We start from the raw sequence: 26,981 nt of genomic DNA on the forward strand, positions 1-26,981 counted from the left end.
GAGTAGTCATCTACTTTTGCTGAAACTGGGCTTTAGTTCCCCTTTGTTGGATGATTTCTCGGTCCAATAATGCTGTAGACATGTCCATCTTTTAGTACCTTTTTTATGGGGTCAAATTATCAACCTCATGACCCAAATTTCATGGTCTTGCCGTCCATATGAATTAATTTGTGCATGTCCATATTTCATTCACATTAGTCACATCTTCAAGGGTCTTTCCACATAGTAAAAAATCGCATATTAATAAATTAACATGAAATAATAAAAAATATGTAAAAAAATCATGTAATTAAGCACAATTTCACATACTTTATAAATATATACCCAATATTAGTAATTAAGTAAAATTCACTTATTTTAATAACAATTACTCAAGATAAACATAATTATTAAGTAAAAAGGCGGTAAAAATATGTAGAAAAATCCTATATAATTTTGAGTTTACACGGGACAATAAATACGAGTGGGAAATCCAAACAAAAATTGTGGGACAACTTGCAAACAAGAAAAAAAATATTAGAACGAAAATGGTAGTATAAACTTGTAACAGTTGAGCAGCTGGTCGAAGGAATCCGCCAATGTATAGGATTGTAATGAAAATATAAAAAGACTGTGGGAATATTAGTTTTTCAAAACTACTCGACATAAGGATGTTAATCCAGTAGGGAGTAGTAATGGAATTTGACAGACCAGTAACTCCTAACCTATAGGCAAATGAGAAATGGTTAACCAAGGATTATTGATATGGATCTTCCACTAAATTATATTGAAGGTGTGAAAAATAAAATAAAATAAAAAATAAAAAATAAAATAAAGAACATACAAATTTTACATGGAAACCCTTTCGGGAAAAAACCACGGGCAGAGGAGAAGAAAGTTCACTATGTCGAAAATTTGAATCACAGACTAGCTATCAGATCAGTAAGCAATAAATTGCCAGAATCATATACAAATTTGTGGCTTAGCCACTCATTCTGACAGATCATTAAATTGCCAGGACTTCCTTCTTTATACCATTCCCACCCAATGCAGATGCATATTACAGATATCAGATATCAAGGATATACATACAAGTATCCAAATATAATTCATAATCAGATAAGACAGATCATTATCATTTAACGGTTATCACATCAATTATATGTACAGATAATAAATTATTTAGCCTAAGAATAGTGGATATCAATTATACAGTCTAATTCAGATCATACAGAACCTACGAAAGGCCTAGTTTGATTTGAACGAAACTTATGATGCTAGGGAAAATTTCAGTATTTTGTCCTACACGTCTGTGTGGAATCACACGGCCTCGGTGTCTGGCCCGTGTGGAATCACATGGGCCGTGGCTTAAAATAATGAGTTACAAGGTCTGGCACACAGCCAAGCACACGCCCGTGTGAGTTACAATCCCTCACATGGCTTGGACACATACTCATGTCCCTGGCCCGTGTGACCTTAAATCAAAAACAGTGAGTGACACAACCTGGACACACACCCGTGTCCCTAACCTGTGTACCTCCAATTCAAAAATAGTGAGTTACACAACCTACCACATAGCCTGCCACACGACCTGACACACAGTTGTGTGGCGTCAAGAGCCATGTTTTTTGGCGTTTTCAATTTGTAAAAAATCTGGTTTTCGTTACCCACTTGACACGATTTAGATGTATAAGCAACCATGGTAAATCCAAAGCTTAAAAGTGACAATCCAAAGACCAATTACATAATTAATCATAAAAAATGCCAAAATTAGAGTAAAAACTCAGGTTGCATAAAAAATTTTGACGAAACCCCAAACTCAAAGATTTAACACTTACCTTCGCACAAAGCCGCAATCCATAGAGCTATAAAGTTTGAGAAACATTGTTCTCACAATATTCGCCTAAGAGAAGACCAAATGAACACTTAAATAAGGAATTCAAGCAACTAGGAAAAACCCACATTGACAAAATGAACAAACAAATACTAACGAAAATTCTTTCGAACTTACACAATTATCCCAACAATCGAAGACAACGAACTAAAAAGCTTTCCCGTCGTAACATCAGCAAAAATGACACAAATTTAAAAAGAAATAAGGAAAGAAAAGAATAAAATGATGGGAGGGAAAGAAGGAAAGAAGGAAAAATTAAGAGGAAGAGAAAAGGGAGGAAGGGTAACAAGAAGAGGGAAAATTTTCAATTAGTTTGTTTTTGAAAAAAAACACTTAATGGAGTCGTAACAAAAATTATTTCTGTATTGTATATGTAGAGACCCGAACACAAAACCAACATGTATACAGAAACTTAACCATCGAACCAACAAGCTTAATCTTAACATAGATTAATACAGAAATAAACTTAAGTAAAGAGTTCAAGGATAAAGGTTAAACCAAAATAAACTATAAAAATTCAAGAAGAAATACTCGAACCCCCAATCTCTAAAACATAAACAAAACTCTTATCCACCGATACAGAAACTTAATTATTATAAAGATTTAACAAATAATTGCCCAAAATTTTGGGGTGTTACAATAATAGCTAACATCATTTAGAAATTTTTGTCTCTGATGTAAGTTTGATTCATAAATAAGTATTACAGTTTGATTTTAAAATAGTGAGGTTTTAGTTTAAATGATAACCCGATTTTGTTGTGATGCCCGCTGTCGAATCTGACGATTAGGTATAGTGAGGGTGTTACAAATTTAGTGGTGTTAGAGCACGATTTAGTTAGTCATTTGAACCTAGGAATTGGAAGGAGTACCCCTTATGTGTATGACCATTGATATGGCTTAGTCCCTTAGGTCTTTGTTCATTTAAGTTGTTATGTACTTAGTGCGTAAATGTGATGACCTAGATTGGCAGACAAAATGAAAGTAAAAGTTGACGAATAGGGAGAAAAACATTAAGTAAGGATAAGTAAATACATTAATTGATAGGTACAAGTACTAAAAAAGTATAAATATTATTGAGGCAAAGATACAACAAAGATAAAATATCATAATCCACTGAATGGGTGTTGATCGTGTGATTCGTAACAAGTAATAAATATTTATAATGAAGATCAAACCTAAACTAACTATTATCACGATGAAAAGGTAAGCACACCTATCGAACAATAGTATAGTAATGGCAAGATCGGGATATCGTACCCAAGGGAACCAAAAGTACTAGTAATAACTATCTTTTTATTATTTAACCTAGAAATAAGGAGGGGTTGTTTATTAAACTAATTAACTAAACTTAATTAACTAATTAAACTAAAGCAAAGAGACAATTTGGAAAAGGCTTAAAGAAAAGTAATTGCTAAAGACGACACCCAATGAGGAATCCATCTAGATTTCACTTGTTATCTGGCTCTGAACCAGACGATTTATTCACTTGACTTGATCCGTGAGACTCCCTAACCTATATTATTATCTCTTTTGAAACTAATAACGTCTAACCCTTAGTTGAATTAATTGAAATCTCTTTCTTAATTAAAACCCCTAGGGAAGCAGTAAATCGATCTATGGACTCCTATATTAGGTTTCACCCTAATCCGGTAAAATCTCGTAACCCTATTTCTAGGCGCTCGATCAACTCCTCTTAATTATGCCAAATCGACTCTTAGACAGGGACTTTTGATCCTCTGCATAAGCACATCAAATCATGAATTAATGTCTGGAATATTAACTCAAGCATTAAAAACACATAATTAAGAACAAATCAAGTATTTATCATACAGTTCAGATAATAACAACAAGATCCATCATAGGTTTCAACCCCCTTAGGTATCTAAGGGGTTTAGTTCATAATAAAATAAGAGTACATCTCAAAAGTATGGAAATAAAAAAACATAAAGAAAACTCTAAAACCCCTGAAGGAATTCTGAGAGAGATCTTCAGTCTTGGAGTAGCTCCGGCTTTTGGGATGGATCGTCTGGCTTTCTTCAAGTAATTCTCGACATGCGGTTTTGTACTCCAAAAAAGTTCTAGAGAAAGCCCCCTTTCTAAGTCATACTTAGGGTGTTTATATAGGCTTTGGATTGGCTTTCTTCCTCCCTAAGTATCCTTTTCCGTGTAAAATACAACTATTTGAAAAAGGGACATGCCCGTGTGCCAAGGCCGTGTGACATGATTGCCAAGCCGTGTTCGATCCGTTAAATTGCACACAACCGTGTGGGTCAATGGCCAGGCCTTGTGAATCGTGAAAGCCTTGGTCGACACCCTCGAAAGACACGAGCATGTGAGCTGCCCATGTGGCAAGGCTTAGGCTGTGTCATCTTCTCGATTTAGTCCATTTTGTCCCTTTTTGGCTCCTTTTGACTCTTGGTGCTCTCTTGAGTAGAAAACATGAAATAACCGGATTAAGAGCACCAAAATCCATAAATCTAGTAATAAACATCCATAAATATGCTAGGTATTTGGGGTAAAAAAATGTATAATTTAGCGTTTATCAAATACCCCCACACTTAAGCAGTTGCTTGTCCTAAAGCAAAACTCTCATTTACTGCTAGAATTCATTCTTCTCAATCACATTGTCATTACTGATAATGTTACAACTTATTCCACAGAAAATCATACAGTGAGAATTCAACTATAGGGGCATTAAAAGCGTCAATAAATCTAAATCGAATATTTTGATAATAAAATCATAGGTAATCTCCTTCCTCTAAGTAATTAACTTTAGTCCTAAATATACAAGAGATGACATCCTCACTAAAGATTCATTCAAATCACTCAAAGTGTTTAAGATTCAAGATTAAGCACTCAATTGTCTAACATGAGAAGTTATTACTATAGGCTTGCATGAAAATCAAATCTCCACCACTTGTAAATGATATGATACACATATCAAAGGGTCTTTGCATGGTTGTAACGGGGTTTAGGTTATGGGTATGGATACAAGTTGAAGAGACAAAGGTTAGAATCGAGATAATTTCAATATATTACCCTACTATCAAAAACTTAATTACTGAATCATAAAAAAATATCTAGAACTAGATTACATGAGCTCATGACAACTTTAGCTTGCTGAAAATTACAATAATAATACTAAGTTTTTTTTTAAGAACAAATCAAGTCAATACAATATAGAAATCATACTTCCTGATTCAGTAACAAAAAATGATGAACATAGTGAGGTAACAATATTAAAAATAATCCCGATAAAAAAGGGTAAATTAAGTAAGAGGATTTCAACAATAATGGGTTAATGGGTTAATGATGAGGGTTAATTAATAAAACGGGCTAGTAGGCTCAAGGGGGTTTACTAAGGGTTTAATTATGTGGGAAGGCTTTTTATGGAGTAAGTGGGTTAAATCCTAAGTGCCTTTATCATCTCAGTATATCAAATCATACGTGTGATCTTAACATGTATAATCGAAGCAAGTTCTAGAATAACAGTTCAATGTTGACACACTCAAATCACAAAAGAAGTGAGAAAGAAAGAAAGCTATATGCTCAAAAGGCTAAAAAATCTCACCAAAAATTTGGGTTTTTGATGTCATTCCTGTATACTTAAGATTTCAAGATAATACCTCAATTTAGAAAAATAATCTAAAAATTTTAGTTCTCAAAATATCAATTTATCATGCTCGATTCTCTAATGTCCTATAATCAAATAATCATGCATAATTCCCATGGTCTAATTCATGACATATCAACAATAATTATAGATCAATCAGAATTCATTCGATCAATATTATGAGAAAATCAATTAAGCACAATATCAAATTCAGGGATTTGAGAATAATGCAAAAAGTTAGGCATCATGTCCATGTTCACCCCCCACACTTAGATGTACATTGCCCTCAATGTACAAAGATAGATTATTCAAAATAAAGAAAATCATAAGAGGGAAGGAGGTAAAACTCCCTGTTATATGGATGTGGAGCTTGATTCTGAGGCTGGAAGTGGTAGCTGCCACTGTTCTTAGCTAGATGAAGAAATTGGGTTGTTGAACATGGCACTTGTGAGGTATTGTTTCCCATTTGTTTCCTCATTCCGTAAAATATTCTTAGCAACTTTGCTTGGAAGTCTGTAGAATCATGAAGAGCGTATTAAGAGTTGGTGTGGAAGAGAGCGTAGTGGGATTACTTGTTAGAAATACCAGGAAAAATGAAAAAAGTAAAATTTACTACTATAGATATGTTTTTCAAAAGAAAATAATAAAATTGAAATGAAAATAAAAATAAAAATAAAAAGATAGGAGGATTCAATGATCCTCGTCAGTGGGGCCCTCAGGTGGTGGCACTGGAGTGGCGATGTGAAAGTGTTGGCACAGCTACTGCATCATGGTCTGCATGTCATCCATCTGTCTATCACGTCGCCGATCTCGCTCATGAATCATCTCGAACTGTGTAGTGCAATACTGCTCGAAGTGAGCGAGTAGGTCGGAAAGGTGTGCCAATGAGGCAGCAGCATGAACTGGTCGCTCTCTAGGTGGCGTGGTAAAAGGCTCCTTGTGCTGTGGGGGACATAATCAGGAATGTCCTCTAGATCCTCCTCGTCAATGGCTTGAGTGAGACGGTACTGAGGAGGATCGGTCCCACGGCGGCGCTCAATCATCCTCATGTGTAACATAGTCGTGATGTCCTATGGGGACATCTGACCTATCAGTGTAAGCGCTGATGACTGGGCCACGATGTTGAGGAGGCCGAAGTGTCTGGAAAGGTGTGTCACGTAGGGGCTGATAGAGATTACTCCCTTCCGATGCCGCTAGGTCTGATGGCGAATGGCTAAAGCGATGAGCTATGCCAAGTTAGTCACGTGTGCATTCGCCATGCACCATAAATAGTAGGCGTCATGGGTGTTGACAATGTTGGTGCTCTCTCTCCTTCCAATCAAGGTGTGTGCCAATACGGCATGGAGATAGCGTAGGGAAGGGGCGACAGCTGAGGCCTTCGGGCGGCTAGGGTCGTAGGTGGAAGAAAGTGGTGCCAAAGCTTTCCAGCACAAGAAGGTAGAAATGTGGATATTGCGTGGTAGTGCATTCATGTCCTCCTCCTCCATAAACTCATTGGTGTAAAGTCCCAGAGCGACTCCAAACTTTGGGACATTCATCGCACGAACTAGATCGCCTAATTGGAAGTGAATGGTGTCGGGGTCTTCATTGTTTGTCATCACCACCTGTAAATGAAAAGCAGAGCATAATTTTAAAGTTGGCTCTAAATAAGTGGGTTCGGTAATAGCGAAGAACCGTTCCTATGGGTCTATGAATAGGAGGGCGCGGATGGCATCAGCTAGCTGGACTTGCTCTATGGCAGCCCAATCAATGCAGTGACCTGTAGTGAGGGGTCGCGCGCGTATTATCTGAAATAGCTCCTTCTGCGAAGCTTACAGAAACTCAAGGAATGGGTGTCGAACTTCGGCTGTAGCACGTACCGAGGAAGAACTTGGTTCCTATGTCTCTTTGAGGATGGGACCGCGGCCTTCTTACCTCTCGATGATGACATAATGTACCAAAAACTACTGTAGGGTGGCGCACGGGTGTGTGGCATGGGTGTACAGCCGTGTGGAGGAAAAATGGAGGGAAAAGAGAGGGGAAAGTGAGGATTAATTCAGAGGGAGTGGATTTTAGGGTGGTTTGAGGGTTGGGGAAGTGAGAATCTGGGTAATAGTGGCCGGAATAGGGATTAGAGAGTGGGGAAGGGGAGATTTCAGCTAGGGTTTTGGAAGGAATAAGAGAATGAACAGTGATTTGCTTATATAGGAGAGGTGCACACGGCCTAGGGCCACGCCCATGTACTCTGAAGGTGAGCCCGTGTTATTCGAATTTTACAATTTAGGTCGTGCCCGGCTACTATCCCACGCCTGTGTGTCTGGGGCATGTGTGGCACACGGCCAGATCGCATGGTCTTGCCTAGCCTTGTTCATTTGTCCCACGCCCGTGTATTGTTGTCCATGGTTTAACAGCCACGCCCGTGTCAAAGAAACAGAATCGAGCCTTGCCCCTAGCACGACCATGTTTTTCCATTCCCACGCCCGTGTTCACCTATCAAGTTCACATACGGCCATGTCGCACGGCCGTGGAGATTTATCGCATCCCGTGTTTTGGGGAAATCATGTCCTGCTTCCACAAGGCCATATCGCACGGCCGTGTCTCTTCCCCTATTTGGCCACGGCTTTAGGCACGCCCGTGTAACTGGTCGTGTGTGCTGAAAAACTTTGCAATTCAAAGATAAAGTTAATGATTCAAAGTGTTAGAAATTAAAAATAAAGAAATCAAAATATGTTAATGCTCGGATTGCCTTCCGAGATCCGAGAAGCGCTTATTTATAGTCTAAGCTCGAGTTACCTCTCTAGTGAATGGTCAGAGTGGTTCGAGGAGCTTGTACCCCTCATTCCTACTATCAATCTCATCAAAATAAGGTTTTAAACGTGTGTTCTTTACCTTAAAAGTTCAGAACCTTGGGTGACTCACCTCCACCGTACCGAATGGAAAAATACTGAGTACCGTAAGAGGGATTTCCTCATTTGGTGTGGTAGTGACAATGTGGGGATCTGCGACATCTAGTAAGACTTTATCGCCAACCTTAAGTTGATTAGGAGAGGTATCGGGCTTGTTTTGGCGTAGTTTCGGTTTATCATGTGTTCTTGGTTTGTGTGCTCGCCATTTGTCTAGCTCTTCTATCTATAGTCTTCGTTCTTCATGAATGTGTCCTCTATCATCCTTGAAACATGGCTCTTGAACTTCTTTGAAGCTTGGTGTGGACTATTACCTTCAATGTTCAATGTGATGCCAGAATTATGAGCTTGAAGGGTGATCGTTTCGTCTCCCACACGAAGTGTAAGTTCACCTGTGCCAAAATCAATAATTATTTTAGCAGTTGCTAAAAAGGGCCTCCCTAAAATCAAAGGGGTGTTATTATCCTCTTCTATGTCTAGAACAACGAAATCAATGGGAAATATGAACTTATCTACTTTCATGAGTACATCTTCAATAATACCCCTAGGGAATCTTATAGTTTTATCTTCCAATTGAATGCTCATCCTAGTTTGTTTAGGTTTCCCACGACCTAGTTGCTTAAACATTTGGTAAGGCATGGCGTTAATACTAGCCCCTAAATCAGCTAATGCATGACTTATATCTAAACTACCAATTAAACAAGGAATTGTAAAACTCCCTGGATCTTTCAATTTGTGGGGTAACTTATTCTGTAGAATAGTCGAGCAGACTACATTTAGCTCCACATGCGACGCTTGGTCTAACTTCCGCTTATTTACTAAAATCTCTTTTAAAAATTTCATTGCATTTGGCATCTACGAAAAAGCTTAAATAAACGGTAAGTTAATATGTAATTTTTTCAAAAGTTTAAGGAATTTATCGAATTGTTCGTCTGAGCGGTCTTTCCTTGTCGCGTTAGGGTATGGCACACGAGGTTTATATTCGACAGTCATTGGTTTGTTTGTATTTTGACCTACCTCATCTCTCTATTTGTTTACCACTGTTTCTTGCCTCGGTTCTAGTTCAGGCTCAACGACTCCTTCGTCATCTTGAGTATTAATTGCGTTGAGTTGTTCCCTTGGGTTAGGTTTGGTATTACTTGGCAAACTACCTTGTGGTAGTTTGGAAATCAGTTTGGAAAGCTGGCCTATCTGAGTTTTGAGTCCTTGGATCGATGCTTTTTGATTTTTAAGTGCTGTTTCGGTATTTTGGAAACGAGTTTCTGACATTGATATGAATTTTGAGAGCATCTCCTCAAGGTTCGGTTTCTTCTCTTGTTGATAAAGTGTCTGTTGAAAACCCTGAGGATTTTGTGGCTTTTGATTCCCTTGACCACCACAGGAGAAATTTGGGTGGTTCCTCCAACCTGTATTATAAGTATTACTGTGTGGGTTATTTTGAGATCTAAAGTTATTGTTACCCATATAGTTGACTTGTTCCTCTTCCGTTGTAGGATTGAAGGATTGATATTCTGTATGCACACCTCCTCCGCTTGAGTCACACCTCATTACTAGATGTACCTTGGTAGAACTAAGAAAACCATCAATCTTTTTATTGAGAAGTTCTACCTGATTTGACAGCATAGTAACTGAGTTGACATTATAAACGCCGGCTGCTTTTTTTGGCTTAGTCCTCATGACTTGCCACTAATAGTTATTCAGTGACATTTCTTCAATGAATTCATAAGCCTCTTCAGGTGTTTTGTTGTTGATGGTTCCGCCAGCAGCTGCGTCAACCATTTGCCAAGTCGAGGGATTTAGACCATTGTGGAATGTTTGTACTTGCAGCCAAAACGGTAACCCATGGTGAGGGCCCCTTCCCAGTAAGTCCTTGTATCTCTCCCATGCATCGTAAAGTGTTTCTAAATCCATTTGTACAAATGAAGAGATATCATTACGTAATTTAGCCGTTTTAGTATGCGGAAAGTATTTTGGTAAAAAAATTTTGGTCATTTGTTCCCAAGTAGTAATTAACCCTCGTGGTAACGAGTTCAACCACTGTTTAGCTTTGTTCCTCAATGAAAAAGGAAATAACCGAAGACGAATGGCATCATCAGAAACGCCATTGATTTTAAATGTATCGCAAAATTCCAGGAAATTTGCTAAGTGAGCGTTGGGATCTTCATCCTGCAAACCATCAAACTGAACAAACTGCTGTATCATCTGAATAGTGTTAGGTTTTAATTCAAAAGTATTTGTAGATACAGCAGGTCTAACTATACTAGATTCAGTTCCTGTTAAAGAGGGTTTAGCATAATCATACATCGTGCGTGGAGCAGGATTTTAATTAGCCGCAATTGCAGGAGGTAGCTAATTGCCTTGGTTTTCAGCCATCTCGTCGGTTGGGAGTTGAGTATTGTCTTCTTGGTCGTTCTCCATGTATCGTAAGCTGCGCCTTATCTCTCTTTGATTTTGACGAACTGTACGATCGATTTCTTCGTCAAAAAGTAATAGTCCCGACGGGTTTCTTCTAGTCATAAACTATAAAAACCTGCCAAGAGAAAAAAAAGAGTAAATTAATAAAATTAAATTAAATTGCAAGAAAAATAAATGGCTAAAGTAATAAAAATTTAGCGTTCCTAATATTTTAGTACCCCAGCAACGGTGCCAAAAACTTGATCGCGTGATTCGTAACAAGTAATAAATATTTATAATGAAAATCAAACCTAAACTAACTATTATCACGAAGAAAAGGCAAGCGCACCTATCTAACAATAGTATAGTAATGGCAAGACCGGGATATTGTACCCAAGGGAACCAAAAGTACTAGTAATAACTATCTTTTTATTATTTAACCTAGAAATAAGGAGGGGTTGTTTATTAAACTAATTAACTAAACTTAATTAACTAATTAAACTAAAGCAAGAGACAATTTGGAAAAAGGCTTGAAGAAAAGTAATTGATAAAGACGACACCCAATGAGGAATCCACCTAGATTTCACTTGTTATCTGACTTTGAACCAGATGATTTATTCACTTGACTTGATCCGTGAGACTCACTAACCTATATTATTATCTCTTTCGAGACTAATAACATCTAACCCTTAGTTGAATTAATCGAAATCTCTTTCTTAATTCAAACCCCTAGGGAAGCAGTAAATCGATCTATGGACTCCCATATTAGGTTTCACCCTAATCTGGCAAAATCTCGTAGCCTATTTCTAGGCGCTCGATCAACTCCGCTTAATTATGCCAAATCTACTCTTAGACAGGGACTTTTGCTCCTCTGCATAAGTACATCAAATCATGAATTAATACCCGGAATATTAACTCAAGTATTAAAAACACATAATTAAGAACAAATCAAGTATTTATCATACAGTTCAGATAATAATAACAAGATCCATCATAGGTCTGACCCCCTTAGGTATCTAAGGGGTTTAGTTCATAATAAAATAAGAGTACATCTCAAAAGTATGAAAATAACAAAACATAAAGAAAACTCTAAAACCCCTGAAGGAATTCAAAGAGAGATCTTCAGTCTTAGAGTAGCTCCGTCTTTTGGGATGGATCGTCTGGCTTTCTTCAAGTAACTCCCGGCGTGCGGTTCTGTACCCCAGAAAAGTTCTGGAGAGAGCCCCCCTTTCTAAGTCATACTTAGGGTGTTTATAAAGGCTTTGGATTGGCTTTCTTCCTCCCTAAGTATCCTTTTCCGTGTAAAATACAACTCTTTGAAAAAGGGACACGCCCGTGTCCCACGGCCGTGTGACGTGATTGCCAGGCCGTGTTCGATCCGTTAAATTGCACACGGCCATGTGGGTTAATGGCCAGGCCGTGTGAATCGTGAAAGCCTTGGTCGACACCCTCGAAAGACACGGGCGTATAAGCTGCCCATGTGGCAAGGCTTAGGCCTTGTCATCTTCTCGATTTGGTCCGTTTTGTCCCTTTTGGCTCCTTTTGACTCTTGGTGCTCTCCTGAGTACAAAACATGAAATAACTGGATTAAGAGCACCAAAATCCATAAATCTAGTAATAAACATCCATAAATATGCTAGGTATTTGGGGTAAAAATATGTATAATTTGGCATTTATCAAGTGTCTATGCCTTGTTTTGACTAAGCTTTACAAGAGAATGTTGGAATAATGGCAAGTTGAAACCTGGTAAGAAGGACCTTAGTGTTAGGGCGAATGGGGGTTAGTCCAGAAGAACGAGGAATGTACACTTGGATGACGTGTCACACCCTATACCCGTAACCCACGTCGGGGAGGAGTACAAGGTATTACCTAACTTGATTTCATGCATACAACCAATCTCAAGTCACTGAGACTCGATCGAAACGTAAAAGTTTTTCAATTTCTACTTTAAACTTCTTATTATGGGCCTACGAGCCTCAAATCGACCGTTGAAAACCATATGGGACTATACCGGGTCCTTAAACCAACTATGAAAATTTTGTCCTTAAAACAGGGCACACGCTCGTGTGAACAATTCGACATGGTCGTGCTGATGGCCCATGTGGCTCACACGGCCTAAGCACCCTGGGACACGCCTGTGTCCCACACCCGTGTAGAATTAATTTCTAATTCACACCTGCAGGGGTTTTCACATGGCCAAACACATGCTCGTGTCATTGGCTCATGCCCCTTACACGGTCGTGACACACCTATGTCCTAGACCGTGTGCAAAAACTTGGGTATTCTGTTTCTGACGTCAGTACGCTCATAATGTCACACAGCTAAGGCACACCCCCGTGTGCTGGGCCGTGTCCTCCACACAGCTGAGACACACGACTGTGTCTCTGTAATACCCCTTACTTGTATCCAACGCCGAAACAGGGTACGAGGTATTACCAGATCATAATACATACCATTAAAAAAAACCGAGACAAAAATATGGCATCCAATTAGATTATGAATCATTATAATGTATGCCTTTAACAATATTAGCCAATTTCAATGGCTTTGTACAAAATAATCTGTCAAATACTATAACTAATATTTGATACCTAGGCAATTATGACACGTAACAAAATAACTAAGCCTACTATACATGCCATAATTAAAAATGTTTAGTTCTAATATCAAAAGTACTGATAGTGCGGGAAGATCTTCAATGATCTCTAACTCCTGTACTTGCTGGATGACACTATAAGACAGAAGAGAGAAAAGAAAGTAAGCTCATAGCTTAGTAAGTAAGTATATAAATAATAATTAAGGAATCTAATATGTTTACAAAATAACTCAAGTATATCTATTTTTAAATTTCACTATTTACTCCAATTTGGTCAAGCTGTCTCTCCTGCGTCATGTTCACTGAATAAATCATAACTCAAGTTGCGAAACTCAAAATCCAAATCCGTAAAATTTTCCTGAAACTAGACTCAGATTAATTCTTACTAAAATTTTTCTAGAATTTTTGGTCCAGCCAATTAGTACAGTTTATTAGTTAAAGTTTCCCCTGTTATACAACTCGACTGATCTGACCTCTGTTCACTACGAATTGATTTTCTCCCAGTAAAAAAGGCACATAGCCATAAAATTTGTTTATTTTAAATCTATACTCAATAAGGAATCTATACATATAAAATATATTTCCTAATTATTTTTTTTACAATTTTTAATGATTTTTCAAAGTCAGAACAGGGGATCACATAGTCATTCTAAACAAGTCTCACAAAAATATAAATATCTCAAAATATAGGATTCCTTTACTTGCTCTATTTATTTTGAATGAAAATAGACTCATTAAGATTTAATTTCCTATCTCATTCAGCCCCTAATTAAATTCCTACTATTTTTGGTGATTTTTCAAATTCACGTTACTGCAACTGTCCAAAACAGTTTTATTGCTAATTCTCTCTTTCACACTTTCTTTGTCTTAACCTCATTTTAACATGTATATCACAATTCATTTTCACCACATTTCATACATCACAAGTATAGGTCCATGATTACAATGTCACCATAAAATCATCTCGTTGAACACTTCGGATCAGTCCTCGATACTTGGTGGTTTCAGCAAATAGCTCCACCCATCATATTTCATATAGTTCGGCTCTCTTGTACACATGGTGAACACTTAGTACTACCCATGTGACCGAGCCAGTTTATCTCGTAGCTCTCTTGTCTACATGGTGTCCTTCACTTGGAAGCACACATGCGACCTAGGTACATTTATCCTCTCCCGCAGCTCTCTTGTCTACATGGTATACATCCCGTATCACACATGTGACCTAGCTACCATATAGTACCTCGTAGCTCTCTTGTACACATGGTATGCACTCAGCACCATACATGTGACCTAGCTACGTACCAGCTTTATTATCCAATCTTTCCGAAGGTTCAACCGGGATTTTTCTCTTTATTACTTATTTCCACTCTTCCAATAGTCGATTATTATTCAAAATTAGCTAAAATATATAAAATATGCTGAAATATAAAAACGTAAATAAAGATAATGTATTATTTACATTCATATTCTATCATAAAACAACAAAATGCATGCATATAATTCATGGGTAAATTTTTAAACATAAACCCTAACTCGAAATAATGGTAGAAATAGGTAAACCGAGCTACGAGGATTTCAAAAATGTAAAGAACATTAAAAACGGAGCTTGAATGCACTTACTATTGAGCTAGAAAGCTTGGAAAAAACCCTAGCTATGGTAGACTTACAAGGTTCGGCCAAGGAAGAAGATGGATGGACAAAAGTTTGGCTTATTTTTCCCATTTTATTTCTTTTAATTACTAAATGACAAAAATACCCTTAAGGCCTTTCTTTAAAATTTTGTCCTATTCATGCCCATTTTTGTCCATATAAAGTATAATGGTCTAATTGCCATTTAAGGACCTCTACTTAAAACCCCCATTTCAATCAAGTACTTTATGAACTAGAACACACATTTTCACCTATTTCAATTTAGTCCTAAACATCAAATTAAATACCTAGTCATAAAATTTTCAACCTCGGATTCGTGGTTTTGAAACCACTATTCTGTTTTGGCCCTAAATCGGGCTGTCACAACTTTCCCCCTTTAGGGATTTTCATCCCTAAAAATCTTACCAGTAAAAAGGTTTGGGTACTGTTTTCTCATGGCTTCCTCCGGTTCCCACGTAGCTTCTTCTACCCCACGTCTTTGCCATAACACTTTCACTAAAGCTATACTTTTCTTCCTCAATTGTTTCACTTTTCGAGCCAAAATCTTAATCGATTCCTCATCATAGGTCAAGTCCGATCAAATCTCAATTTCTGTTGGAGAAATTACATGTGAAGGATCAGAATGATAACGTCACAACATTGATACATGAAACACGTTATGAATTCTTTCTAACTCTGCCGGTAAGGCCAACCAATATGCCAATGGTCCAATCCTTTCAATAATCTCGTACGGCCCAATAAAACGCAGACTCAACTTGCCTTTTCAGCTAAATCTCAGAATCTTCTTCCATGGTGACACCTTCAAGAACACTTTATCACCCACCTGAAATTCAATCTCTTTTCTTTTTAAATCTGCATATGACTTTTGTCGATCTAAAGCATCTTTCGAGCAATCATGAATTGCTTTTACTTTCTCTTCGATTTCTTCAACTAAATCAACTCCGTGAATCTGTTTCTCACTAAGTTCGATCCAATATAAAGGAGTCCGACACTTGCGACCATACAAGGCTTCGTATGGTGCCATCTGTATACTCGATTGAAAACTGTTATTGTAGGCAAATTCAACCAAAGGTAGATATTTCTCCCAACTGCCTTCAAATTCTAAAAATAGCATCTAAGCAAATCTTCGAGTACTTGGATTATTCTTTCTGACTGACCATCTGATTGCGGATGAAACGCGGTACTAAAATTGAATTTTGTACCCAAAGCTTCTTGTAACTTTTTTCAGAATCTCGTGGTAAACCTCGGATCTCTATCTGATATTATAGACATAGGTACCCGTGCAACCTCACAATTTCAGCAATATATAATTCAGCTAATTTATCAAGTGAATAATCGGTACGTACCGGTATAAAGTGAGCCGACTTTGTTAACTTATCAACCACTACCCAGACATCATTCTTCTTTTTGGGAGTTAAAGGCAAATCGGTTACAAAATCCATGGTAATCCTATCCCATTTCCACTCAGGTACCATCACCGGTTGGAGTAATCCTGAAGGCACTTGATGCTCAGCTTTTACTTGTTGACAGATCAAACACTTGGTTACAAATTCAGAAATGTCTCTTTTCATGCCTGGCCACCAATATAACTTCTTTAAATCATTATACATTTTTTTGCTACCAAGGTGAATTGACAAACAACGACTGTGCGCCTCATGTAATATCTTCTGAATCAATTCATCATTTTTCAGTACACATATCCTGTCTCGAAACATCAAACAGTCATCTGGTCCAACACGAAAATCTGAGTCGTAACTCGATTCGCACTGAGTTCCCTTAGTTCACAACTCACTATCATTCTTTTGAGCATCACAAATTAGCTGGAGAAATAACGGTTTAGCCCTCATCTCTGCCAAGATTGACCCATCATTAGACAATGCTAACCTCGTATTCATGGCTCTCAAAGTAAAAAGAGATTTCCTGCTCAAGGTATCAGCAACTATATTCGCCTTCCCCGGATGATAATCAATCACTAGCTCATAATCTTTCAATAATTTAAGCCATCTCCGCTGTCGCAGATTCAAATCCTTTGGACTCATCAAATACTTCAAACTTTTGTAATCAGTAAAAATTCGGCATTTTTCACCATACAAATAATGACACCAGATTTTCAAGGGAAAGACAACAGCTGCCAATTCCAAATCATGTGTAGGATAGTTCTTCTCATGCGGTTTTAACTATCTCGAGGCATAAGCTACCACTTTACCCTCTTGCATCAGCACACATCCAAGGCCTGTCAATGATGCATCACTATAAATTACGAACTCCTTCCCTGGCTCGGGCTGTACTAAAATCGGTGCTTCAGTCAATCGTGCTTTCAGCTTTTCAAAACTCTGCTGACATTTATCAGTCTATTCAAACTTAACATTCTTTTGCAACAACTTAGTCATTGGAGAGGCAATCATCGAAAATCCCTCGACAAAACGGCTATAACACCCAGCCAAGCCTAAAAAGCTTCTAACCTCAGATACATTCTTTGGCCGTTTCCAATCAACGATCGCAGAAATTTTGCTCGGATCCACCCGAATACCATCACCTGAGACTATATGTCCCAAAAATCTGACTTCACGAAGCCAAAACTCAGTTTTGCTAAACTTAGCAAACAGTTTCTTTTCTCTCAAGATCTGCAATATGGTTCTCAAGTGTCCGGTGTGCTCAGACTCGTCTCGAGAATAAATTAGGATGTCATTTATGAACACTACTACAAACTTATCCAAATATGGTCGAAAGATCCGGTTCATCAAGTCATGAATATAGCTGGAGCATTAGTTAAGCCGAAAGGTATCACAAGGAACTCATAATGTCCATACCTTGTCCTAAAGGCGGTTTTCGGCACATCTGACTCTTTAACTCTCAATTGGTAGTAACCGGATCTCAAATCGATCTTTGAAAACAATGTTGCCCCCTTCAACTGGTCGAATAAATCATCAATCCTCGGTAACGGGTACTTGTTCTTTATAGTCACCTTATTGAGCTGACGGTAATCAATGTAAAGCCTCATTGAGCCATCTTTCTTCTTTACGAACAATACAGGAGCACCCTAGGGAGAGAAACTCGGTCTCACAAATCCCTTGTCTATTAACTCTTGCAACTAGGCCTTCAATTCTTTTAATTTAGTCGGAGCCATTCTATATGGAGCAATCGAGATCGGTGCAGTCCCCGGTAACAAATCAATGGCAAACTTTATCTCTCTGTTCGGAGGTAACCCAGGCAATTCCTCTGGAAATACATCTGGAAATTCACAGACTATCGGCACTGATTCAAGCTTTATTTCAGACATCTCAGTATAATTTACATAGGCAAGATAAGCTTCACACCCTTTCCTTATGTATTTCTGTGCAGACATGTGCGAAATCACCATAGGGAATTTATTTGATTCATCTGTTTCAACCCATAAAATTTCACCATTTTCACATTTCAACTCTAGTGTTTTCTGTTTACAATTTACCTTGGCATCATACAATGTCAACCAGTCCACTCCTAAGATAACGTCAAACTCATCAAATAGTAACAACATTAGATTAGCTGGAAAACAGTGACCTTGAATCATTAATGGGCAATTCTTGCAAACCTTATCAACTAGTACATATTGGCCTAAGGGGTTCGACACTTTAATCGCAAACTCAGTAAACTCAACAGGCAACTTCTTATTAGATACTAAATTCACACAAATATAGGAATGAGTAGACCCGGGATCAATCAATGCAATAACAATAGTATCATAGAGAAAAAATGTACCAGTAATCACATCAGGAGATGATGCATCCTCTCGGGCACGTATGGTATAAGCTGTAGCAGGCGCTCTAGCTTCTGATCTTGCCGCTGAATCTTTCATCACAGTTTTACTGCTAGCCCCACTTCCAGTATTTCTCGGTGGTCTACCTTTGCTGGCGGTAGTACTCTGTCTAGCACACTAAAATTTTTCTTCTTTAACTTTCTCCGGACAGTCTCTGATAAAATGCTCGCGAGAACCACACCTGAAACAAGCTCTCTCGTTTCCCCAACACTCACCAAAATGTTGCCAGCCACATTGCTGACATTCGGGCTTTCTAGACAGCACATTATCCACACTTGCGACTGAAATAGCTTGAGCTTTAGACCCCGAATATGCCTTACCACGATCTCTGTGTGAATCCCCAGCTTAAACTGTCATTCGAGGGTTTGTCTCTTTGGACCTCTTTGATTGAGATTGAAATGGCTTGCTTATCGGCCTCTTTCTGGCATCTCAGGCCTCAATAGCAGCTTTTCTTCTTTCTTTGTTCAATTCTTCGGCTTTAAGAGCTCGGTCAACCAATACTACTTATTCTTTCAGCTCCAGAATTCCTACAAGCACTTTAATATCCTCATTAAGGCCATCCTCAAATCTTTTACACATAATAGCCTCGGTGGACACACATTCCTGGGCATACTTGCTGAGTCTAACAAATTCGCGTTCATACTCTGCCACAGACATCTTGCCCTACTTCAATTCAAGGAACTCCTTCCGTTTTTGATCAATAAATCGCTAACTTATGTATTTCTTTCTGAATTCTTCCTAGAAGAAATCCCAAGTAACCCTTTCTTTTGGCACCACTGCTACCAAAGTCTTCCACCAATGGTAGGCCGAATCTCTCAAAAGTGATACAGCACACTTTAAACACTCTTCAGGTGTACATGAGAGCTTAACAAATACACGGGTAAAAATTTCAAGCCAGAACTCCGCTTTCTCGGGATCATCATCGATCTTTGCTCTAAACTCTTCGGCCCCTTGTTTTCGAATCTTGTCGACCGGAGGCTTGTTCATTCTTACCAAATCTATTCCTTGAGCAGCTACAGGAACCGTCTGAGGTATGGGAGGGGATAGAGGAGGTTGAGCATTTGGGTTTGCTCGAATAAACTCAGTATACCAATTGTTCATCATTTGGAGAAAGGCATCTCTAGCCTCATCTCCCTGTCTCAATGTCTCAAGTCTACTTTCAACAGGCGCGGTCCCTTGCGCGGGAGCCGACGCATTACTAGCAGCGTCATCAGCCGCACTTCCGTCGAGATCCATTACTATATTAAAACAAAACACAATTTAGAATGATCAGGAGTCACCACACTATCACAGTATATTTATGGCATGTATAGCTAGACTTTTACACACACTATATTAGTCCGAGAACCGACTAAACGATAGCTCTGATACCACTAAATGTAACACCCCTTACTCGTATCCAACGCCGGAACAGGGTACGAGGTATTACCAGATCATAATACATACCATTAAATAAAACCGAGACAAAAATATGGCATCCAATTAGATCATGAATCATTATAACATATGCCTTTAACAATATTAGCCAATTTCAATAGGTTTGTACAAAATAATTTGTCAAATACTGTAACTAATATTTTATACCTAGGCAATTATGACACGAAACAAAATAACTAAGCCTACTATACATGCCATAATTCAAAATGTTTAGTTCTAATACCAAAAGTACTGATAGTGCGGGCAGATCTTCAATGATCTCTAACTCCTGTGCTTGCTGGATGACACTATAAGACAGAAGAGAGAAAAGAAAGTAAGCTTATAGCTAAGTAAGTATATAAATAATAATTAAGGAATCTAATATGTTTACAAAATAACTCAAGTATATCTATTTTTAAATTTCACTATTTACTCCAATTTAGTCAAGCTGTCTCTCCTGCGTCATGTTCACTGAATAAATCATAACTCGAGTTACGAAACTTGAAATTCAAATCCGTAAAATTTTCCTGAAACTAGACTCATATTAATTCTTCCTAAAATTTTTCTAGAATTTTTGGTTAGGCCAATTAGTACAGTCTATTAGTTAAAATTTCCCCTATTATACAGCTCGACTGATCTAACCTCTATTCACTACGAATTGATTTTCTCCCAGTACAAAAGTTACATAGCCATAAATTTTTTTTCCTTTAATTCTAGACTCAATAAGGAATCTATGAATATAAACTATATTTCTTAATTATTTTTGTACAATTTTTAATGATTTTTCAAAATTAGAACAAGGGATCACATAGTCATTCTAAACAAGTCTCACAAAAATATAAATATCTCAAAATATAGGATTCCTTTACTTGCTCTGCTTCTTTTTCATTAAAATAGACTCATTAAGCTTTAATTTCCTTTCTCATTCAGCCCCTAATTAAATTCCTAATATTTTTGGTGATTTTTCAAATTCACGTTACTGCAACTGTCCAAAACAGTTTTATTGCTAATTCTCTCTTTCACACTTTCTTTGTATTAACCTCATTTTAACATGTATATCACAATTCATTTTCACCACATTTCATACATCACAAGTATAGGTCCATGATTACAATGTCACCATAAAATCATCCCGTTGAACACTTCGGATCAGTCCTCGATACTTGGTGGTTTCAGCAAATAGCTCCACCCATCATATTTCATATAGTTCGGCTCTCTTGTACACATGGTGAACACTTAGTACTACCCATGTGACCGAGCTAGTTTATCTCGTAGCTCTCTTGTCTACATGGTGTCCTTCACTTGGAACCACACATGCGACCTAGCTACATTTATCCTCTCCCGTAGCTCTCTTGTCTACATGGTATACATCCCGTATCACACATGTGACCTAGCTACCATATAGTACCTCGTAGCTCTCTTGTACACATGATGTGCACTCAGCACCATACACGTGACCTAGCTATGTACCATCTTTATTATCCAATCTTTCCGAAGGTTCAACCGGGATTTTTCTCTTTATCACTTATTTTCATTCCTCCAATAGTCGATTATGATTCAAAATCAGCTAAAATATATAAAATATGCTAAAATATAAAAACGTATATAAAGATAATGTATTATTTTCATACAAACGTACCTAAGTGCAAAATATGGAAATTTTGCAATTTAGTCTAAAATCTTTTCCTTCCCCCGTTTGAGGTCTATTCCACGCCTTTCTTGATCTATAACAACACATTTAGCTCATTTAACACTTATATTATCTATTTCAATCCAAAAATCACATTATGGAAATATTATGTTTTTGCCCCCTAACTTTTACAAAATTACGATTTTGCTCCTAGGCTCGGAAATTTAATTTCAGCCCTTATTCTTATTTTTTATGACATGCTGATCATTTTTCCCTTCTATGGAAACATCAAATTCTAACTCTAACACATAGTTATGAACAATAGGTATTTTTACCGATTATGTCGTTTTGCTCGCTTTCGCTAAAAATCGCTTAGAAAAGATCGTTCTCCTAACTTCAAACATTCATATTCTACCATAAAACATCAAAATACATGCATATAATTCATGGGTAACTTTTTAAACATAAACCCTAACTCGAAATAATGGTAGAAATAGGTAAACCGAGCTACGAGGATTTCAAAAATGTAAAGAACATTAAAAACGGAGCTTGAATGCACTTACTATTGAGCTTGAAAGCTTGGAAAAAACCCTAGCTATGGTGGACATACAAGGTTCAGCCAAGGAAAAAAGATGGATGGACAAACTTTTGGCTTATTTTTCCCATTTTATTTCTTTTAATTACCAAATGACAAAAAATACCCTTAAGGCCTTTCTTTAAAATTTTGTCCTATTCATGCCATTTTTGTCCATATAAAGTATAATGGTCAAATTCATTTAAGGACCTCTACTTAAAACCCCCATTTCAATTAAGTACTTTATAAACTAGAACACACATTTTTCACCTATTTCAATTTAGTCCTAAACATCAAATTAAACATCTAGTCATAAACGATAACTTCGCAACATTGATACATGAAACACGTTATGAATTCTTTCTAACTCTGCCGGTAAGGCCAACCGATATGCCAATGGTCCAATCCTTTCAATAATCTTGTACGGCCCAATAAAACGCGGACTCAACTGGCCTTTTCAGCTAAATCTCAGAATCTTCTTCCATGGTGACACCTTCAAGAACACTTTATCACCCACCTGAAATTCAATCTCTTTTCTTTTTAAATCTGCATATGACTTTTGTCGATCTGAAGCAGCTTTCAAGCAATTACGAATTACTTTTACTTTCTCTTCGATTTCTTTAACTAAATCAACTCCGTGAATCTGTTTCTCACTAAGTTCGATCCAATATAAATGAGTCTGACACTTGCGACCATACAAGGCTTCATATGGTGCCATCTGTATACTCGACTAAAAACTGTTATTGTAGGGAAATTCAACCAAAGGTAGATATTTCTCCCAACTTCCTTCAAATTCTAAAACACAGCATCTAAGCATATCTTCGAGTAGTTGGATTCTTCTTTCTGACTGACAATCTGATTGTGGATGAAAAACGGTACTAAAATTCAATTTTGTACCCAAAGCTTCTTGTAACTTTTTCTAGAATCTCGAGGTAAACCTCGGATCTCTATCTGATATTATAGACATAGGTACCCCGTGCAACCTCCCAATTTCAGCAATATATAATTCAGCTAATTTATCAAGTGAGTAATCGGTACGTACCGGTATAAAGTGAGCCGACTTTGTTAACCTATCAACCACTGCCCAGACAAAGTTCTTCTTTTTAGGAGTTAAAGGCAAACCGGTTACAAAATCCATGGTAATCCTATCCCATTTCCACTCAGGTGCCATCACCAGTTGGAGTAATCCTGAAGGCACTTGATGCTCAGCTTTTACTTTTTGACAGATCAAACACTTGGTTACAAATTCAGAAATGTCTCTTTTCATGCCTAGCCACCAATATAACTTCTTTAAATCATTATACATTTTTGTGCTACCAGGGTGAACTGACAAACAACCACTATGCACCTCATGTAATATCTTCTGAATCAATTCATCAATTTTTGGTACACATATCCTGTCTCAAAACATCAAACAGTCATCTGGTTCAACTCGAAAATCTGAATCGTAACCCGATTCGCACTGAGTTCTCTTGGTTCGCAACTCACTAGCATTCTTTTGAGCATCACAAATTAGCTGGAGAAATAAAACTTTAGCCCTCATCTCTGCCAAGATTGACCCATCATTAGACAATGCTAACATTGTATTCATGGCTTTCAAAGTAAAAAGAGATTTCCTGCTCAAGGTGCCAGTAACTATATTCGCCTTCCCCGGATGATAATCAATCACTAGCTCATAATCTTTCAATAATTCAAGCTATCTCCGCTGTCGCAGATTCAAATCCTTTTGATTCATAAAATACATCAAACTTTTGTGATCAGTAAAAATTCGGCATTTTTCACCATACAAATAATGACGCCAGATCTTCAAGGCAAAGACAATAGCTGCCAATTCCAAATCATGTGTAGGATAGTTCTTCTCATGCGGTTTTAACTGTCTCGAGGCATAAGCTACCACTTTACCCTCTTGCATCAGCACACATCCAAGGCCTATCAATGACGCATCACTATAAATTACGAACTCTTTCCCTGGCTCGGGCTGTACTAAAATCGGTGCTTCAATCAATCGTGCTTTCAGCTTTTCAAAACTCTGCTGATATTTATCAGTCCATTCAAACTTAACATTCTTTTGCAGCAACTTACTCACAGGAGAGGAAATCATCGAAAATTTCCTCGACAAAACGTCTATAATACTCGGCCAAGCCTAAAAAGCTTCTAACCTCAGATACATTCTTTGGCGGTTTCCAATCAACGATCGCAGAAATTTTGCTCGGATCCACCCGAATACCATCACCTGAGACTATATGTCCCAAAATTCCAACTTCACGAAACCAGAACTCACTTTTGCTAAACTTAGCAAACAATTTCTTTTCTCTCAAGATCTGCAATATGGTTCTCAAGTGTCCGGTGTGCTCAGACTCGTCCCGAGAATAAATTAGGATGTCATCTATGAACACTACCACAAACTTATCCAAATATGGTCGAAAGATTTGGTTCATCAAGTCCATAATTATAGCTGGAGCATTAGTTAAGCCGAAAGGCATCACAAGGAACTCATAATGTCCATACCTTGTCCAAAAGGCGATTTTCGGCACATCTGACTCTTTAACACTCAATTAGTAGTAACTGGATATCAAATCAATCTTCGAAAACACTGTTTCCCCCTTCAACTGGTCAAATAAATCGTCAATCCTCGGTAACGGGTACTTGTTCTTTATAGTCACCTTATTGAGCTGATGGTAATCAATGCAAAGTCTCATTGAGCCCTCTTTCTTCTTTACGAACAATACAGGAGCACCCCAGGGAGAGAAACTCGGTCTCACAAATCCCTTGTCTGTTAACTCTTGCAACTAAGCCTTCAATTCTTTTAATTCAGTCGGAGCCATTCTATATGGAGCAATTGAGATCGGTGCAGTCCCCGGCAACAAATCAATGGCAAACTTTATCCCTCTGTTCGGAGGCAACCTAGGCAATTCCTCTGGAAATACATCTGGAAATTCACAGACTGTCGGCACTGATTCAAGCTTTATTTCAGACATCTCAGTATAATTTACATAGGCAAGATAAGCTTCACACCCTTTCCTTATGTATTTCTGTGCAGACATGTGCGAAATCACCACAGGGAATTTATTTGATTCATCTGTTTCAACCCATAAAATTTCACCATTTTCACATTTCAACTCTAGTGTTTTCTGTTTACAATTTACCTTGGCATCATACAATGTCAACCAGTCCACTCCTAAGATAACGTCAAACTCATCAAATAGTAACAACATTAGATTAGCCGGAAAACAGTGACCTTGAATCATTAATGGGCAATTCTTGCAAACCTTATCAACTAGTACATATTGGCCTAAGGGGTTCGACACTTTAATCGCAAACTCAGTAAACTCAACAGGCAACTTCTTATTAGATACTAAATTCACACAAATATAGGAATGAGTAGACCCGGGATCAATCAATGCAATAACAATAGTATCATAGAGAAAAAAACGTACCAGTAATCACATCGGGAGATGATGCATCCTCTCGGGCACGTATGGTATAAGATCTAGCAGGCGCTCTAGCTTCTGATCTTACCGCTAAATCTTTCATCACAGTTTTACTACTAGCCCCACTTCTTGTATTTCTCGGTGGTTTACCTCTGCTGGCGGTAGTACTCTGTCTAGCACTTTGAAATTTTTCTTCTTTAACTTTCTCTGAACAGTCTTTGATAAAATGCTCGCGAGAACCATACCTGAAACAAGCTCACTCGTTTCCCCAACACTCACCAAAATGTTGCCTGCCATATTGCTCACACTCGGGCTTTCTAGACCGCACATTATCCACACTTGCCACTAAAGTAGCTTGAGCTTTAGACTCTGAATATGCCTTACCACGATCTCTATGTGAATCCCCAGCTGAAACTGTCATTCGAGGTTTTGTCTATTTGGACCTCTTTGATTGAGATTGAAATAACTTTCTTATCGGCCTCTTTCTGGCACCTCGGGCCTCAATAGCAGCTTTTCTTCTTTCTTTGTTCAGTACTTCCGCTTTAAGAGCTCGGTCAACCAATACTACAAATTCTTTCAGCTCCAGAATTCCCACAAGCACTTTAATATCCTCTTTAAGGCCATCCACAAATCTTTTGCACATAATAGCCTCGGTGGACACACATTCCTGGGCATACTTGCTGAGTCTAACAAATTCGCGTTCATACTCTGCCACAGACATCTTGCCCTGCTTCAATTCAAGGAACTCATTCCTTTTTTGATTAATAAATCGCTGACTTATGTATTTCTTTCAGAATTCTTCCTAGAAGAAATCCCAAGTAACCCTTTCTTTTGGCACCACTGCTACCAAAGTCTTCCACCAATGATAGGCCGAATCTCTCAAAAGTGATACAGCACACTTTAAACACTCCTCGGGTGTACATGAGAGCTCATCAAATACACGGGTAGAATTTTCAAGCCAGAACTCTGCTTTCTCGAGATCATCATCGATCTTTGCTCTAAACTATTTGGCCCCTTGTTTTCGAATCTTGTCGACCGAAGACTTGTTCATTCTTACCAAATCTATGCCTTGAGCAGCTACAGGAACCGTTTGAGGTATGGGAAGGGGTGGAGGAGGTTGAGCATT

General features: G+C 38.0%; 1 non-coding gene across 1 annotated transcript; it reads left to right on the plus strand.

Annotated features, from left to right (window-relative positions):
• Positions 1 to 10,205: 10,205 nt before the first annotated feature.
• Positions 10,206 to 10,312, plus strand: LOC121206624 (small nucleolar RNA R71). The gene has a single exon (XR_005901691.1). It is a non-coding gene; the product is annotated as a small nucleolar RNA R71 (small nucleolar RNA).
• Positions 10,313 to 26,981: the final 16,669 nt, after the last annotated feature.

Source organism: Gossypium hirsutum, chromosome A01 (genome assembly GCF_007990345.1).
Source record: "Gossypium hirsutum isolate 1008001.06 chromosome A01, Gossypium_hirsutum_v2.1, whole genome shotgun sequence".
In the NCBI taxonomy this organism is placed as follows: domain Eukaryota; kingdom Viridiplantae; phylum Streptophyta; class Magnoliopsida; order Malvales; family Malvaceae; genus Gossypium; species Gossypium hirsutum.